The sequence below is a fragment of the Passer domesticus genome, chromosome 3 (assembly GCF_036417665.1).
Source record: "Passer domesticus isolate bPasDom1 chromosome 3, bPasDom1.hap1, whole genome shotgun sequence".
Taxonomy (NCBI): Eukaryota; Metazoa; Chordata; class Aves; order Passeriformes; family Passeridae; genus Passer; species Passer domesticus.
In genome coordinates, this window is record NC_087476.1 from 123,568,742 (window position 1) to 123,587,060 (window position 18,319).

An 18,319-nucleotide genomic window follows, 5' to 3' on the forward strand; every position below is an offset into this window, starting at 1 on the left:
CTGACATAAAAGTTCCCCCTAGACGTCCAAAGGCAGCTGTTTTCTTAGCAGAAGGCGGTCAGGAAGAGGCAAAGCAGGCAAAGGCATCAGCTAAGTCTGGCTAAAGAAGTTGGCTGAGGTGTTTCTCCCCCCTCCTAAGCAGCCAATTTGGAAGCACTCTGCAGAGATCTATCTGCCCGGGAGGAGAAGCAGAGCCAACCACTGAAAAGTGGCACGTGAGCTCTGGTGAGGACTGCTGCTCCGCCTGCCTTGGTGTGGGAACTGCTGAGCTGCCGTTCCTGTGGTGGGAGTGTTTCTCCTCTCGTGCAGGCAAGGCAGAGACCTCCCAGGTAAGGAGCAGGTAAGGTTTAAGTGACGAGATGTCCCAAGGAAGAAGTGACATGACAAAAGGAAATGGCCTCGAGTTGCACCAGGGAAGGCTGAGATTGGATTGTAGGAAACACTTCCTCACTGGAAGGGTGGTGAGGCATTGGAGCAGGCTGCCCAGGGAAGTCCCCGTCCCTGGAGACATGGAAAGGATGTGTAGACGTGGTGTTTAGGGACCTGATTTGGGGGTGGGGGGGGCTTGGCAGTGCTGGGGCAACGAGGGAGGGAGGGAGGGAGGGAGGGAGGGAGGGAGGGAGGGAGGGAGGGAGGGAGGGAGGGAGGGAGGGAGGGAGGGAGGGAGGGAGGGAGGGAGGGAGGGAGGGAGGGAGGGAGGGAGGGAGGGAGGGAGGGAGGGAGGGAGGGAGGGAGGGAGGGAGGGAGGGAGGGAGGGAGGGAGGGAGGGAGGGAGGGAGGGAGGGAGGGAGGGAGGGAGGGAGAAAAATCCTCTCTTAACATGTACCTGTTCATCTGTGAAACTCATTGCAGCAGGACAGCACGAAGACTGAAAGTGTGATAAGATGTGGAGTGAAATGGAGAATCTGAGAAGTGACAAGAGCATCCGGTGCACAAGGGGACTGTGCATTTTGCTTTTTGCTTGGATTTCAACTCCAAAGTTGTGAGGAATTTGGAATGAGATGGGACATTTCAGAAGAAGACCAAGGAGAGGCAGAAGAAGTTGTTGCAGTCCTGGCAAAATCTTTTTTTCCTAGCTAATAATAGAAGTTAGTGTGAAAAAAAAAAAAGTGGGTTTTTTTCCTTCCAATTGTATATTATTTGGTGGTGTGTTGTTTTCCTTTTTGGTATTATTAAACATGTGCAATTTGGTTTTGGAGTGAAGGTAACTTTATGGATCGAGTTGGTTTGTATTTGAGGTAGAATTAATTTTAATAGGTTTCCTTAGTAGACTTCTGAGATGTATAATATTGGGATTTTGGTTGTGTTCCCTGTATGTGTAAAGATACAGATTTGGTAGGGCTAGCTGGGCTGCTGGAGTTTTGGGTGTTAATTTATTAGATGGCTTTTACTGGATGCCATTTTTAATTTTTGAAAGTTTTTTTAATGTAGCAGTTTTAAAGTGGTTTTTAGGAATTCATAGTATTGTTTCTGCTTGGTGTATGATAATATGGTGTACCTCTTGAATGTTATGGTTTTGGTTTTCATAAGTTTCGATTTATTTCTGGATGAATGGGGTTTTTTTAAGTTTTATTTTTGGGCTCAGGGGCATTTATGTGGTGGGTTTCTATAGGCAATTTTTAAAAATTTGTGTAGTGATCTTTTTAAGTATTTTAATATTCAATTTTTATTATGCTTTTAATTAGCTTTTAAAAATTCTTTTTATGGATTATTGGTTATTATTTGTGAGTTAGCATAAAGGTAGAGCTTTGGGGGCTTTTTTTAGACGTGTTTAGGGTCAGTTGTACAGTTTGGAGTTCAGTGAGTTGGTCTGATGTATTTTTTATGCGATTTGTTTTTATTAGCAGTTATTTCATTTTAAATGTGTATTTGAGTTTTTTTGGTTTTTGAGATGTTGGTTGAGGAGGAAATTTATGATTATAAATGATGGAAGTTTTGGGGTAATAACAATGGGATTTTAAAATTGATTCATAGTTGGGTTTATTTGAATTTTGAATGGGGCTAAGTGTGGTGGGATCCTTGTTCTGTTAGTAATAGAAACAGGTTTTGTTTTTAAACGGTGTGACGGGGTGAGCGTGTACTGCGGCCTGGTGCTGAGCAGGGCGTGGTGGTTTTGTGCTGCTGATGTGTTAGGTCAGTGAATGCATATGGTTTACTGTAGAGTTTAAAATAGAAATAGATACAAATTTTAAAAGAAAACTGAAATTATAATGATAAAAATAAATACAGAAAACAGATCAATACATAAAACTATAATATATAGTGTACTATTGTAAAGATAATATGATATATAAAATGCTGTCTATTGTGTATATATACAAATATATAAATATAGATTGTAAATATAAAAATATTTAAATATAGTTTAAAATAGGGTGGTTTTTTGTTTTTATTAGGTTATAGGCAGGTGTTTTTAATAAATAATATAAATATAATTAATTTGAAAATATAAATCAAATCTAAACATATAGAATATATATAACGATAGGTATAAATATTAAATATAAATAAACTAATTTAATAGATGATATAAAATATTATATTTTCTATTATATATATCATATATATAAAGAAAATTATAAGTGTACATGTAAATATAATGATGAAAGATATAATTTAAATATTTTAAAATATGGTTAAAATAAAGGGCTGTCTTTGGTTTTTATTTTGTTAGAGGCAGGGGTTTTATTTTAAATCATGTAAAGTATTATAGAAATATAAATCTAAATATAGAAATTCGTAATAAAGGTATAAAGACAGATAATTAGAATTAAACTATAAGTACAAATTTAAATATATGTAAGTAATATGAAGGTAAGTAATATAGAATATAAATAATATTATAGAGCAATAGAAACTATAAATATAAATGTGAATATAAATATGAAAAAAGATAAATATTAAAATATGTAAATATAGTTTAAATAAAGGGTTTTTTGGTTTTTATTTGGTTAGAGACAGTTTTCATTTTAAATAATATAAATATGGATATTGTTTCATAATCATCAATATAGAAATCTATAATCAAGATATAAAAATATATATAGAAATATAAAATATAAATAAAGTAATGAGAATAGATGTAATGTAGAATACAAATAACACTGTAAATCAATATACATTTTAAGTGTAAATGTATATAAATTTTGAAAGTAATTTAAAAAAAATTTAAACACAGTTTAAGAGAAAGAGGTTCTTTTTGGCTTTTCTTTGGATAGCTGCAGGGGTTTTATTTTAAATAATATGTGTTACAGAACTAAAAATATGAATCCAGAAATATAGAATCAATATATAAAGATATGCATAAACATATATAAGTAAAGTAATATGAGTAGATGTAATATAGAAAATTAATTTATCTATAAATTTATAAATATAAATGTAAAACTAAACATGATATATCCATGTACATTATGAATATAAAAGTGAATATAAATATGAAAAAATATAACAATGCAATATATTTAAATATTGTTTAAAAGAAAGGCTTTCTGGGGTTTTTTTGGTTGTTACTGGGTTAGAGGCAGGGATTTTTTTTTCCCTCTTCTTGGTTGTTTTGGGGCATTTATTTTAGAAGAGGTTTTGGAGGGGATCCCCCCTGTTCGTTTTAGCCCCGCCCCGCCCCGCCCGCAGCCCCGCGGCGTGCGGCGCCCCCGGCTGAGGCGGGCGGCAGCGCCGCCGCCTTGTGGCCAGAGCGCGGTACTGCAGCTCCCCCCGGCTGAGGCGGGCGGCAGCGCCGCCGCCTTGTGGCCAGAGCGCGGTACTGCAGCTCCCCCCGGCTGAGGCGGGCGGCAGCGCCGCCGCCTTGTGGCCAGAGCGCGGTACTGCAGCTCCCCCCGGCTGAGGCGGGCGGCAGCGCCGCCGCCTTGTGGCCAGAGCGCGGTACTGCAGCCTCCCGACAGGCAGCCGAGGGGCGGCGGCGAAAACGCCTCTCTGTGCCGCGCTGCTGCAGCGGCCGACGGCGTGGGAGGGCTCGGCCGGGACGCGCTAGACCTTCTCAAGATGGCGGCAAAAAAGAGCGGGAAACTCAAGGACCTCCGTCCGTTTACTGGACTGCCTGCGTGGCACCCCGAGGCCAGAGCAGCAGCGGCGGGATTTTCTGTGGCGATTCTAGTGCTGTGGACACGGGCTGTGGGGTCAACGGCAGCGAGAGCTGAGATATTTCGGCGGGTTTCTGACAGGCATGGGCGAAAACGCCTTTCTCTGCCGGGGGGGGGGGGGGGGGGGGCTCTCGCGGCCGCCATCTTGAGAGTGGCGTGTCGCGTCGTGTCGCGGACCGGCTTGACCTTCTCAAGAGGGCGGCCAAAAGGGCGGGAAAAATGAGGCCCATGGTGTGTCTACTGAGCTGCCCGCACGCCGCTCCAACGCCGGCGCGGCCCCGGAGGAATTTTCTGTGGCGATTCAAGTGCTGTGGACACGGGCTGTCGTTCAGCGGCGCCGCGGGCGGTGGTGTTTGTGGCGGGCGCTGACAGGCTTGAGTATGGACGCCTCTCTTTGCCAAGGGCTTCTCGCGGCCGCCATCTTGAGAGTGGCGTGTCGCGTCGTGTCGCGGACCGGCTTGACCTTCTCAAGAGGGCGGCCAAAAGGGCGGGAAAATCCAGGTTAGCCGAGAATAGTCGAGTGTAGCCGAAGAGCCGGCGATAGCCGAGTTTTGCCGACAATAGCCGGGTGTAGCCGAACAGCCGACGATAGGCGAGTTTTGCCGACAATAGCCGAGTGTAGCCGAACAGCCGATGATAGCCGAGTTCAGCCGAAGTGCCGAAACAAGCCCAGCTTAGACCAACAGCCGAACCAAACCGCCGCTGCACGTACGTGTTTTAATCGCGTAACCAGGCGGACTCGGGAAAGCCGACAGCCGGAGTAGATTTCTGTTTGGTCTGTGTCTGTGAGGAGCGGGCTGTGTGCTGGACAGGGAGAGACGCTGTCGGAGCGTGGCGACAGCGCCAGCTGTGAGCTCTGAGGATGATGAGGGCTCCGAGCAGCCCCAGCCCTGAGCTGCGAGGATGAGGAGGGGGCGGCTCCTGCCGGGAGGAGGCTGTTTTAGGGGGGAAGGGGTCGCCTGAGCTCCATTTTGCCTGGAGCTGCTGAGCAGAGGGGTTTATGGGGGGCTCCCGGCGCTGTCTCGTGGAAGGACGCCGAGAGCTTCTCCGAGGGTCTGGGGGAACACCTGGATACGCACTTGGATGCGTGGAGCATTGCTCAAAGGAGGTGCCGAGGAACAAAGCTCCGTGCCGGGAAGCAGCAGCCGAACAGGTGAGCTCGTGTGGATTTGTAGCGGGGACTTTTCTCCTTTCCCTTTGCAATTTCATCTTGCCAATCCCTCCCCGGTGCCCTCTGGGGGAAAAAAAAAAATTCTTGTCGTATTATGGGTGATTTGAGGGTAGGCCCCCCATTTTCATCATCCTAAGGTCTAAATTGAGGGGGCAACCCTGTTGTCCCTCCTTTTCAAGGGTTTGAACTGAGGTCAAAATCCCCCTTTTACCACAGTTGGAGGAAAAGCCCTTTTTCTGCTACCGTCGGGGATGAAATTGAAGGGGAGAACACATTAATTCGCCCTGGCTGAAGCGGGGTGAGCAGCCCGCGCTGCCTCAGTTTCGGGGTTCGGCTGAAGGAAGCTGCAGCTCTCGCAGCCTTTGCGGGGTTGAACTGGGGCCGTGCCGCTGCCTTTGAGGGCGCTTCTTGTGCCCGCGGCCCGGCCCCGAAGGTTGCGGCGCGGGAGCGCTCCTGGCGCGGCCCGGGCAGTTGCTGCGCTGGGAGGGGAGCGCGGCCGGGCTGCCGCGGGAGTGCCGGAGCCGCGCCGGTGCGAGCCGTGCGGAGCCGAGGGGAGCCGTGCCGGGCCGGCGGGCGGCAGAGGCGGCACGGGCGCTGCGCGGGCCCCGGCCGCTGCCGGCCGCTCCGGGCGCGGGGCTCGGGCGCCGCCGGGGCCCCCTGGGCCCGGTGCCGGCCCCGCCGGGCAGGGGCAGCGGGCGGGGCTCTCCCGGCGCGGCGCGGCCCCTGCGTGCCGGAGGAGCCGCCGAAGGAGCCGCGTTCCCGCCGGGAGCCGCGGCTTTAATTATGGAAAGTTCTTTTACGTCGTGGCTTTGAGGTGGTTTGTAGGAATTTACTGTATCATTTTGTTTGCAGTTGGTGTATCGTGAACTTCTTCGATGTTATGGTTGTTGGCTCAGGCGTTGATGACAGGGCTGTTTTGGAATTGAGTTTTGTTGTCGCTTTTTTTTTTTTTTTTTTGGTGAGGTATTATGCTTTTAAACGTTAAGTTTTTTATAGTTTACTATGGTTTTTATGGATCGTGAAGCTTGAAGTAGAATGTAGATTTTAAATTCCGTTGTGGTGGCTTTTATTAGCGTATGCAGTGTTTGTTTCTAGGTAATGTCCTGTAGTAAATTTGTGCGGTTTTAAAAGTTCATATTATTGCATTTTTGTTTATCATATTATCCGGGTTTTATGTATTTGGTTTGTTTGATTGTAGTGTATGTTTTATGGTTACGAATAGTTAGGGAGGTATTGTTTCTGGTTACATTTATCCTTTGGCTTTGTGTTTGTTTCTAGGTGGTATTTTTGTTTTATTGGACAGAGGAATTTTGGGTTTATTGAGTCAGGAATAATTTTTTTGTTAATTCTAGTTTGTTTGTTGATTTTTCTTTTTTTTTTTTTAGTTTGACTTGTTTTGTTTTTGCTTTTTATTGGTTTTATTTTTGGGGACGTGGGTATTTATATGGTGGGTTTTTTTGGTAGTTATTTGAGTAGGTTTTTTATTGTTTTCCATTTTTATTGTATCGTTAATTTGTTTCGTTATTAAGTTAATTTTATAGAGTATTGCTGCCTCTTTGAGTTAGCGTAGAGGTAGAGATTTGCTTATTGTTTTTAATAACATGAGGGGTCTGTTGTACAATTTGGAGTTTAGTAAGTTGGTTGGATTTCTCTTTTTTCAGTGGTTTCTGGCATTTGCTGTGTGGTTTCCTACAGGGTTGGTTTTTAATTTTGTTCCATTTTTGTGACGTGATAAGAATTGTTAGTGAAAAGAGTGTAGTGTGGTTTTTTTTCCTAGTATTTGGTTGCATGGTGGAGTTTTTTCGTTTTTTGGGGGTTTTTTTTAAATTTTTTCTTGTTACTTAGTGATTAAAGTTTTGGTTTTTGGGGTTAATTTGTAACTATTTTCTCGGTTTTAGTGTGGTTTAGATTTGTGATATGGGTGCAATGTATGATGAGAGTAATTAATATTATGTGGAATTGATGGCAGGGTCGAAGACAGTTTTGTACAGCATATGCATTTTAATAATGGTAGTTGGGATGGTCAGAGGAATTGCATTGCAGTGTTTGTTTTTGAGGTGGTCTGGGGTTTTATTAGAGGCTAGGGGTTTTTTTTGGCTGGTGGAGCTATTCTGACTTTTTAATGATATTGGTGGGAATTTGATGCTGTTTCTTTTGTTATTTTACTTTTAGGAATTGGATCTTTGCAGTAGGCTTTTTGGTTTTGTATTTTTTCATGATCAAGTTGTTTTTGAGGAGAATTTGGATTGTTTCAATTATTTTTGCTATACTTTTTATCTGATGTTGGTTTATTGTAAATGTTTTGGAGGTGATTTTTTAGTTTAATTTAGCTGCATTTATGGTAGATGGTAGGACTGTGTTTTTGTTTCCGGGGCAGTTGGTTATAGGTGTATTGTATGTTCTTTAAGTGAAGGTAAATGGTAGTTTGTATTTGTTTGTTAGAGGAAATGTTAGAGAAATATGTGTTGATAATGTTAATAATGGTGTGTTATTTTGTTGTTTTGGATTTTAGTTTGTATTGGAGTTTTAATAAGTTTGATACAGTAGTGTTTAGTGGTGGAGTTATTTAAGGTATGGCAGTTTATGGTTAATTTTAATTTGTTTTAGATCTGTGCATAGGTTAAATGGAGTTCTTGAAAGCTGAGTAGGTTTTGTTGATTACTTTTTGGTGTTTTAGTTTATGGAATATTTTTTGGATGGCAGTTTGGTTATTTTGAGTTGCTTGGTCTTGCTGGAGGTGTATTGTTGAGGAGATAATGGATATTTGTAGGGTTGTTTATAAAGAAGTTTTGTTGTAGCTTGTCCTAGATAGTTGAGGTTAGGTGTTTATTTGTTTGATAGTTCTTGGCATTATAGTAGCTATTCTAAGGGTTTATTTGTGTTTTTTTGGTTTTTGAAATATTTCTTTTAGACAAAGTTCATGTTCAGAATGTATGAATTTTTGGGTCAAAATAGAACTTATGAATTTTATCTGTAGTGACGGTTTTATAGGTTGTATTACAGTGAAACTTTATGATATTTGTATTAGGTTAGTAAAACAAATAGGTTTGTTTTATATTTTATGATAAGGATAGCGTATACTGTGTACAGGTGTTCATTAAGGTATTATATTTTAGCAGGTCTGAAGTGTTAAGTAATGAATTTATACAGTTCAAAAGACAGGGATTATTTGTGTTTAGTTAGAGGCAGGGCTTTTTTAGCTTTAAGGGTGATTTTAGCAAAGATCTCAGAGGTTTTATTAACTGTATTGGGAATGGGGGTCTTTGTAAATAAGATTGGTAGCTAGGTTGTGGGAAAATGGAATTGACATATTTGGTGAAATTCTTGGGTATTGTCCTTTCGGAAATTTATGATTGTATTGCTGATTGCAGGCATGACCAAGGGACCAGAGCCCGGTGACTGCGGGAAATTGCCAGCGAGAGAGGCGGCCTTCCTTTGCAGCGGACGTGGATTCTCATCCCAGGATGCTCGAGAGATAAGTCGAGGGCTGTGCCACGCTGAGGGGATGGAAGCGAGGTGCTGGGAGGGCCTTTTGAGTAGTTTCTTGGGAGGCAGGGATGTGCAGGAGATGGCCCCTTAGGCCACATGGAAGAGAAGTCTCAGCGTGCTGAGGTGCTCAGGGCAGAGCGGTCCCAGTGCCTGTCACTTGTGTCACTTGTCTGTCGTGCCTTCTGTGTCTTTTGGATGTCTCGTGTCACGTGTCTTGTGCCTTAGTCCTTTGAGGGGCTTATGGTTTGTCCTGTTCTGTGTCACGGGTGTCTGGGTGTTTGGGCCGATGCCGCTCTGCCCTGCTGCAAAGCCTGGTGTAGGTATCAAAGGAGAAGTCCTGGGGGCCTGGAAGTTTGTAATGCAGGGTGTAGGTGGGCTCGGGATGGGATTTGTAGATTGACTCAAGACCTCTGGAGCTCCTGTGTTACCCTGCAGCACTCTGACTTTTGTGCTAACATTCTTTCAGATACAGCCGGCTGAAATCCGTGGCAGAGGGGCCCGTGCCGGGTGAGTGGGTTGCCCCGAGCAGGTCAGTCTCCGTTTGTCTTTGCAGGGGAAGCATACGTGGAGACTCTGTGTTCACCGCCTTGTTCTTTGTCTTGATTTTTAGGAAGTCAAGCCAGGTATCAGCAGGCAAGGTGAGCAGAGACTGGTGGATGGCAGCAGGTGGTATTGCTCAGGTCTCGATTTCTGGTGCAACACTTAGGCTCCGTTCTCGTTTGTGTGCTTTAGGTGTTCCAGTGGTATTACGCCGAGACCCCCTCAGCAACTGGCCAACGGACCCGGTTCGTCGCTCTCGTGGGAATTGGTCTTGAGGAGTAAATTTATGTTCAAGTGATTTTTTTTTTTTTTGATCTATTATTATGTTGTGTCTTAGTCCTGTTAATTGTTTTGAATTTTATTTTTGATACTTTGAGGCCACTTCTTTGTGGTTTTCTGGTTTTTTGTTTTTTTTTTTTTTTTTTTGTAGCTAATATTATACAAGTATTTTTTTTCTAATGATTTTAGTAATTTTAATTGTTGTGGCTTAACTGTAATTTGGGTAAGGGTGTATAAATTGTATTTTAAGAGTTTGTGGTATATAGGATTTATTGATTTACAATTTAAAGTTTGTGAGGGATAAGGTTAGGTGTTAAGAGGTATACTAACAATGTATGTAGAAAATGGATTTTTAGGATTGGTGACTGATGAACACTGTATTTGGATGTGTGGTTTTAGTTAGGGTTGCTTATGTGTTTTGTTTTGGTTCTGGAACTATTTATGTCGGGGTTTTTTGTGTATTTTAAATAAGGTTTGACACAGTGAGTAGCAATCTCCTGTATTTATTTTTTGTGGAAACAGGTATAACTTTTTCTTCAGGTTATGAAATTTACAGGATTACTTTATTGATTACTTACTAAATATTGTACTCAAGTAGGTTTTCGTAACTCTGATTTTGAAATCAAAGAAAAATGAGTGGAAAAAGATGAGGTAGAGCAGTTTTCTCCTTATGGGATATAAAGGGTTTAACACAGAAGCTGCTCTGTCTAATCTTGCTTGGGGGGGTTTCCGTGCGACGGCCGGGCCGCCCTTGGGACCCGGCTGCAGGAGCGCAGCGGTCTGCGCGCGCGGAACGTGAGGCGGCTCCGAGCCGAGCCGAACGGAGCCGAGCCGAGCCGAGCCGAACGGAGCGAGCGGCTCCGAGTTCTGCCGAAGCGAGCCCAGCGTAGCCCATAATAGCCGAGTTTAGCCGATAATAGCCGAATTTAGCCGAAGAGCCGGGTGCAGCCGAACCGAACCGAGCTCCGCCGAGCGCAGCATCCCCGGCACGGCCGGGTGGGCTCGGGGTTCTGTGAGGCTTCCCCTCCTGTCCCTCTCTCTACCCGTCCTTCCTCCTGCCCGCATTCCCCTCTGCCCCCCCAAACTCAGCTCCTTTCTGTCCTGTCCCTAGCCCGCTACTTCGTTCTATTCCCCTTCTCTCTCCCTCCTCTGTCCACGGTCCCTCTTCTCCTTCTCTCGGGATTTCCCTTCCCCTCCCGCTTTCCTCCCCAGTCCGACCTCCCTCCCTACCCTGCTATCGCTCCTCTCTTCCTGTTCCCCCTTTCGTTCTTTCCCCGCGGCCGCGGGGCTCGGGGCGCCGGAGAATAAAGCCCAGAGGGCCGGAGCCCGGCGCCCCTCGGCCCCTGCAGGAGTCCCCGCACGGGGCCGGAGCTCTCGGCGGATCCCCCCGTGCCGCTCAGACACAGCGCCCGACACTGCCGGACCTGCGGCTCTCCCGACATGCCGCTGAGAGCGGCCCCGCTCTGTGCCGAGCCGTCCCTGCCGCTCCCTGTCTCTGCCCCTCGGGGTGACAGCGAGGCTGGGGAGGAACTTCAGCCCTTCTGGGGGCTGCCCCCCCTTTCTTGGTGCGGCGGAGTCCCTTTCTGGGGGGATGTGCGTGTGGAAAGGGCTTGAAGGAAGCGCTGCGCTGCTCTCCAGGGCAGTTTGACTCGTTCGGTGCCTTCTTTGGGGGTGGGGAAAGAGGGGTCAAGACTCGGGGCTCTGATGTCATTTGGGGCACCCCAAGGTCCCGAGGAGAGGGAGCCACACGGCGGTGGGGGAGCAGGTGGGTGGCGAATGAGCGGGGTCATGCTGGGTGCAGTCCCCCAGAGGGACCCAAAGCTGCCACAAAATTCACGGGGAGGGGTGGGTGTAGAATACTAAAACGTGACAAGTTTTTCGTGTTTATAGGTATTGCTAAAGAATAGTAATTTGTCTCTAAATTCATTTGGGAAGAATCACAGAGCAGCCCCGAGTGTGAGCTGTGAGGATGATGACTGGGGCTGTTTTAGGGGGAGGGTTTGTGTCAGCTCCCTTTTGCCTGGAGCTGCTGAGTAGAGGGGTTTATGGGGGGCTCCCGGGGGTGTCTCGGGGAAGGACAGTTAGAGCTTCTCCAAGAGTCTCAGGGAGCACCTGGATACGCAATTGGATGCGTGGGGCATTGCTTAAGGGAGGTGGCGAGGGCCAAAGCTTCGTGCTGGGAAGCAGCAGCTGAACAGGTGAGCTCGTGTGGATTTGTAGTGGGGACTTCTTTCCCTATTCCGTTTCATCTTGCCAATCCCTCCCTGGTGCCCCCAGAAAAAAAAAAAAAAAAAAAAAAAAAAAAAAAAAAAAAAAAAAAAAAAAAAAAAAAGGGATTGCGAGGACAATAGAAATATGAAGTGTGGGAAGCAAGTTCTCTTCCATTATTGCCTGTGTTTGAATAGGACGGGATCCCCCTTCACTTGTGGTTTTAGGGTATTGATTTAAGGAATACCTGCTTTTCCCGGGTGTTAGGGGTATCACAGGGGTGAAAGGGAATCCCTGTGTTCTATTTTAAAGGTTTAAAGGAAAGGGGAGAAATACTGTTGTCATATTATGGGTTTGATTTGGAGTTTGCCCCTCCCCCCCATTTTAGTCATCCTAAGGTTTAAACTGAGGGGGCAGCCCTGTTGTCCCTCCTTTTAAAGGGCTTGAATTGAGGTAAAATCCCCCTCTTGCCATCATTTGAAGGATTTCATTTGCGGGAAACCCCTTTTTTCTGCTATTATAGGCTGTTATAGATACAAATTATAATATTGGCTTTTCGTAAATATTAAAATGGATTTTATATGCATGATGCTAAAGTAATTTTGCTATAAAGATATCGTTTGTATTTCTGCTGTTAATTAAGCTTAGACATAGTAGTGAAATAGCTATGCTTGTGTTAAAATGCCTGCTTGGGTGGGATAACACCCAATGAACACAGGATGAGGACACCTGCTACAGCTATGCCAACTAACAGCACGCACCGTCTGAACAAAGCATGAAGCAAAGCAAGACTGAAACTGGAAGTGATAAGGAGAAGGAGCCGAAACCACAGCCAAGAAACACGCATGCTCTAATAAAGGCAGACCTGAGGAGGGGCCATGTAAAATAGTTCCTGGACAATATAAACTACTTTATGGATATGCATAAGGACTATTAATATGCAACAGGCTGATGTAAGGGTAATGGTAGTTGAGGGTATCCCCAAAGGTAAGTGTGGTCTTGGCTGAGAGCCAAGATGTATCCTTTGCTCTATGGTCCTTTTCTCCTATTTTCCTTCATTCAACTTAATAAATTTTTACAGGAGAGTGTATGTGTTTTTCACTTAGGGGATGAAATTGAAGGGGAGAACACATTAATTCGCCCTGGCTGAAGCGGGGTGAGCAGCCCGCGCTGCCTCAGTTTCGGGGTTCAGCTGAAGGAAGCTGCAGCTCTCGCAGCCTTTGCGGGGTTGAACTGGGGCCGTGCCGCTGCCTTTGAGGGCGCTTCTTGTGCCCGCGGCCCGGCCCCGAAGGTTGCGGCGCGGGAGCGCTCCTGGCGCGGCCCGGGCAGTTGCTGCGCTGGGAGGGGAACGCGGCCGGGCTGCCGCGGGAGTGCCGGAGCCGCGCCGGTGCGAGCCGTGCGGAGCCGAGGGGAGCCGTGCCGGGCCGGCGGGCGGCAGAGGCGGCACGGGCGCTGCGCTGGCCCCGGCCGCTGCCGGCCGCTCCGGGCGCGGGGCTCGGGCGCCGCCGGGGCCCCCTGGGCCCGGTGCCGGCCCCGCCGGGCAGGGGCAGCGGGCGGGGCTCTCCCGGCGCGGCGCGGCCCCTGCGTGCCGGAGGAGCCGCCGGAGGAGCCGCGTTCCTGCCGGGAGCCGGGCTCCGTCCGGTACCGGGAGCGCGGGGCCGCCCCCGGGTGCCGAGCGCCGCCGCTCCCGTGTTCTCCGCGGTGCCCCCAGCACCGCCGAGAGGCGCCAGCCCGGGAGCGAGTCCCGCCAAGGGGCGCTGGGGGACGCTTCTGGCTTGTCAGGTTCTGAGCCTGCTTGCCAAAATCACTGAAAGGAGGAGAGGGGAAACAAACGAAGCCCCGACCGCGCAGGCATTTTTGTCTGTGGGCTAGGTTGGTGTTCCTCTGTAAGAGAGGCACAGCTTTAAATAATACCATGGGCGCCTTTTAGAAACAGTGTTCGATGGATTTCGCACTCCGTCGCGAGACCTCCGGGTGTGCGTTTTTTCATTGCAGCGTCCATCCAGCGGCAGGGGCAGAGGGAATTGCGGAGGGGGTGTGGCGAGGGTGTCTTTGTTATGGGGTTTTTGGTGGTGGTTTGGTTTTCTGTATCGGAGGAAAGTTGAATAGTTTTAGAAGAAATTACAGTTTTGGCCAAATTTTTCGTTTTGGATAATACACGAGACGTTAGGTAAAATAAGTAAAAAAATAGATCTTTTTCTGTTGTTGTTTGTGTTCAGCAATATAGCTGAGAGAGGATTTGGGTGAAGATGATAAAGGATTTCCTATTATATCACTTTAGGACGTTTTGTTTTCTTATATCGTCGGTTTAATGCTCAAATTAATATATTTTATTTGTATGTACACATTCATATATACCTGTAGGTAAATATATTTAGTGGCAGTGCTGTTTAATAAATAGTGGCATTTATATATGGTTTTTAGTCAAATTTTTTTTGGTGGTATATAGTGTCCTGTTTTATTTTTTGGTATTATTTACTACTTGTAGTTTGCTTTTGTGATTTTTTTAGTAAGTTTGGTACAGCAGCATTTAATGGTGGAGTTATTTAAGGTATGATACTTTATAGTAAATTTTTATTTGATTCAGTTACATGTGTAGGTTAAATGGGGTTATTGAAGGGTGAGTGGGTTTTGTTGATTGCTTTTGGTGTTTTAGTTTACAGAGTATTTTTTGGATGGGAATTACAGTATTTTGAGTTGTTTGGTGTTGCTGGTGGCGTATTGTTGAGGTGGTAATAGGTATTTGTTGGGGTGTTTTTTAAGAAGAGTTGTTATAGATGGTGTTCAATAGTTGAAGTCAGGTGTTTAATTGTTTTATGTTTTTTGGCTGTATAGTAGTTATTTTTAATGTGTATTTGAGATTTTTGGGTATTAGAAATATTTGTTTTGCAGAAAGTTCATGTTTAGAATGTATGAGTTTTCAGGTTATAATAGAATTCTAAAATTTTATTTTTAGTGAGATTTTAAGGTTTTATTGCAGTTAAATTTTGTGAAGTTTTTATTACATTAGTAATAGCAATAGGTTTTGTTTTACATGTTGTGATGAAATTAGTGTGTACTGTGTACCGGTGATCAGGTTTTATACTTTGGTGGATTTGATATGCTTAGGTTAATAATTTGGTATAGTTTAAAAGACTTTTTTTTTGGTTCTTATTTGGTTAAAGGCAAGGGTTTTTTTTAGTTTTATGGGGTTTTTGGCATAGATTTTAGAGGTTTCATTAAAGGTATTGGACGTGGGGTCTTTGTTATTACATTAGGTAGTGTGGTTGTGGGTAATTGGAAGTGGCTTGTTTTTGCTGGAATTTTTTTGAGTTTTGTTTTTTAAAATTTATATATTTGTGTGCTTAGGGTAGTGGTGCTTCTGCTGGAATTCTAACCATCCATTCTTGATTGTGCATTTTAGATGGTCCATTCATGTTATGCCCAGACTCCCTTACAAGTGGGCCAACAGACCCGGTTCATCTCTCTGGTGGGAAGTTAGGAATTAGTACAGGGCTCTGTGATAAAGCCTTGATCTTGTCCATTTGAAGGTGTCACCCCGGTAGCCTTCAGGAACGGGTGAGGAGTTGCCATAAGTCAGGGAGGTAGTGAGGAGGAGCCAGGGTCCACTCAGGTTTCAGCAATGCCACACCAGATCATTGCCTCTTAATCCAGGGGTACCCTGCAAAAACAGCATCCATCTCTGAGCCTTAGTGCTTTGAGGGGACTATCAGAAACCGAGGCGTCCATCTTAGCATCTCTGATCTTAGTGTTCCTCTGCCCGGTGCCGATTCTGTCAAAGCATTGACTTGCAATCTCAGACAGTCATGAGAATTGCACCTATTTTTGCAGCATTCAGTAAAATGTCTTTTAAGGTCTTGTTCTGTGCTGTTCTTGACAGCTGTGCACTGCAGCAATCCCTTGTAGAGGATTAGGACGTGTACGGAGACTAAGATAGGTAGAGGATTCTGAGACCTCAGTGAGCGGCTCCTGCCCAAAATTCCACACGGTGCAGGATGCCTCCCAGACCCAAGCAGCCACCATCGGCAACTGTAGCTGCTTAGAGAGTCCCAAGGACTTCCTGCAAACTGACACCAGGAACCTGGGCAGATGAGTTTTGTGTCCCAGGGAAAAGTCCTGCATTGGTCTTCAGCTGCTTGTGGCCCAGGGTGGATGACTGCCTGATGATTTCTCCACAGCGCAAGATTCCACCCAGACTTAAGATGCCTTCACTGCAAACTCGGGCAGCTTTGAGAGTCCCAAGTGCCTCCTGCAAACCGACACCAGGTACCTGGGCTGGTGAGTTTTGCTTCTCTTGGAAATGTCCAGCCCTCTTGTTCAGCTACCTGTGGCCCTGAGAGTCCAACTGCCTGGTGAAGTTTCGCACGCCGCAGGATTCCCCCCAGATGCCAGATGCCTCCACCGCAAACTCATGCTGCTTTGAGAGTCTCAAGTGCCTCCTGCAAACTGATACCTGGAACCTGGACTGGTGAGCTTGGTCTCTCAGGGAAAAGTCCAGCATTAGTCTTCAGCTGCTTGTGGCCCCGAGTGGATGAGTGCCAGCTGATTTTCCACAGCGCAAGAATCCACCCAGACTTAAGATGCCTCCACCGCAAACTCGGGCAGCTTTGAGAGTCACAAGTGCCTCCTGCAAACCGACACCAGGTACCTGGGCTGGTGAGTTCTGCTGTTCATGGAAAAGTCCAGCCCTGTTGTTCAGCTGCCTGTGGCCCTGAGAGTCCAACTGCCTGGTGAAGTTCCGCATGCCGCAGGATTCCCCCCAGATGCCAGATGCCTCCACCACAAACTGAGGCTGCTTTGAGAGTCCCCAGTGCCCCACTCAAACTGACACCTGGAACTTGGACTACTGAGTTTTGTCTCTCAGGGAAACATCCGTCATTGCTGTTCAGCTCCTTGTGGCCCTGAGAGTCCAACTGCCTGGTGAAGTTTCGCATGCCGCAGGATTATCCCCAGATGCCTCCACCGCAAACTCATGCTGCTTTGAGAGTCCCAAGTGCCCCCTTGAAACTGACACCTGGAACCTGGACTGGTGAGTTTTGTCTCTCAGGGAAAAGTCTGGCATTGGTCTTCAGCTGCTTGTGGCCCCGAGTGGATGAGTGCCAGCTGATTTTCCACAGCACAAGATTCCACCCAGACTTAAGATGCTACCACCGCAAACTCAGGCTGCTATAAGAGTCACAAGTGCCTCCTGCAAACTGACACCAGGTACCTGCGCTGGTGAGTTTTGTCTCTCCGGGAAAAGTCCTGCTTTGTAGTTCAGCTGCCTGTGGCCCTGAGTGGTCGACTGCCAGCTGATTTTCCGCCCTTTGCAGGATTCCATCCGGTCCCAAGCTGCCACCACCGCAATCTCAGGCTGCTTTGAGAGTCCCAAGTGCCCCCTTGAAACTGACACCTGGAACCTGGACTGGTGAGTTTTGTCTCTCAGGGAAAAGTCCTGCTTTGTTGTTCAGCTGCCAGTGGACCTGAGTGGCCGACTGCCAGCTGATTTTCTGCACTTTGCAGGATTCTATCCGGACCCAAGCTGCCACCACCGCAAACTCCTGCTGCTTTGAGACTCACAAGTGCCTCCTTCAATGTGACACCAAAAACCTGGTTTGCTGAGTTTTGTCTCTCAGGGAAAAGCCCGGCATTGGTCTTCAGCTGCTTGTGGCCCCGAGTGGATGACTGCCAGCTGATTTTTGCACAGTGTAAGATTCCACCCGGAGTTAAGATGTCTCCACCAAAAAGTGAGGCTGCTTTGAGAGTCCCAAGTGCCTCCTGAAAACTGACACCAGAAACCTGGGCTGCTGACTTTTGTCTCTCAGGGAAAAGTCCAGCCCTCTTGTTCAGCTGCCTGTGGCCCTGAGTGGCCAACTGCCAGCTGATTTTCTGCCCTTTGCAAGATTCTATCCAGACCCAAGCTGCCACCACCACAAACTCATGCTGCTTTGACACTCACAAGTGCCTCCTGCAAACTGACACCAGGTACCTGGGCTGGTGAGTTTTGCTTCTCTTGGAAAAGTCCAGCCCTGTTGTTCAGCTGCCTGTGGCCCTGAGAGTCCAACTGCCTGGTGAAGTTTCGCTCACCGCAGGATTCCCCCAGATGCCAGATGCCTCCGCCGCAAATTCATGCTGCTTTGAGAGTCCCCAGTGCCCCCTTCAAACTGACACCTGGAACCTGGGTGGGTGACTTTTGTTTATCAGGTGCAACTTCAGTATTTTTGTTCAGCTGCCTGTGACTCCAAGTGGCCGACTGCCTGATGATTTTCTGCAATTTGCAGGATTCTATCCAGACCCAAGATGCCATCACTGTAAACTCTGGCTGCTTGCCGAGTCTCAAGTGCCTGTTGCAGACTAACTGCAGAATCCTGGGATGCTGGGTTTTGTTTGTCAGGGAGAAGTCCGGCATTGGTCTTCAGCTGCTTGTGGCCCCAAGTGGATGACTGCCAGCTGATTTTTCCAGAGCGCAAGATTCCACCCGGACTTAAGATGTCTCCACCGCAGACTGAAACTGCTTTGAGAGTCCCTCATGCCTCCTCCACGCTGGCACCAA

At 46.7% G+C, this 18,319-nt stretch overlaps 1 long non-coding RNA gene across 1 annotated transcript; it reads left to right on the plus strand.

Annotated features, from left to right (window-relative positions):
• The first annotated feature begins 4,721 nt into the window (after nt 1-4,721).
• On the plus strand, nt 4,722-10,276 carry LOC135297807 (uncharacterized). Its single transcript, XR_010359763.1, has 4 exons — nt 4,722-5,253; nt 8,643-9,289; nt 9,371-9,398; nt 9,493-10,276. It is a non-coding gene; the product is annotated as an uncharacterized LOC135297807 (long non-coding RNA).
• Nucleotides 10,277-18,319: the final 8,043 nt, after the last annotated feature.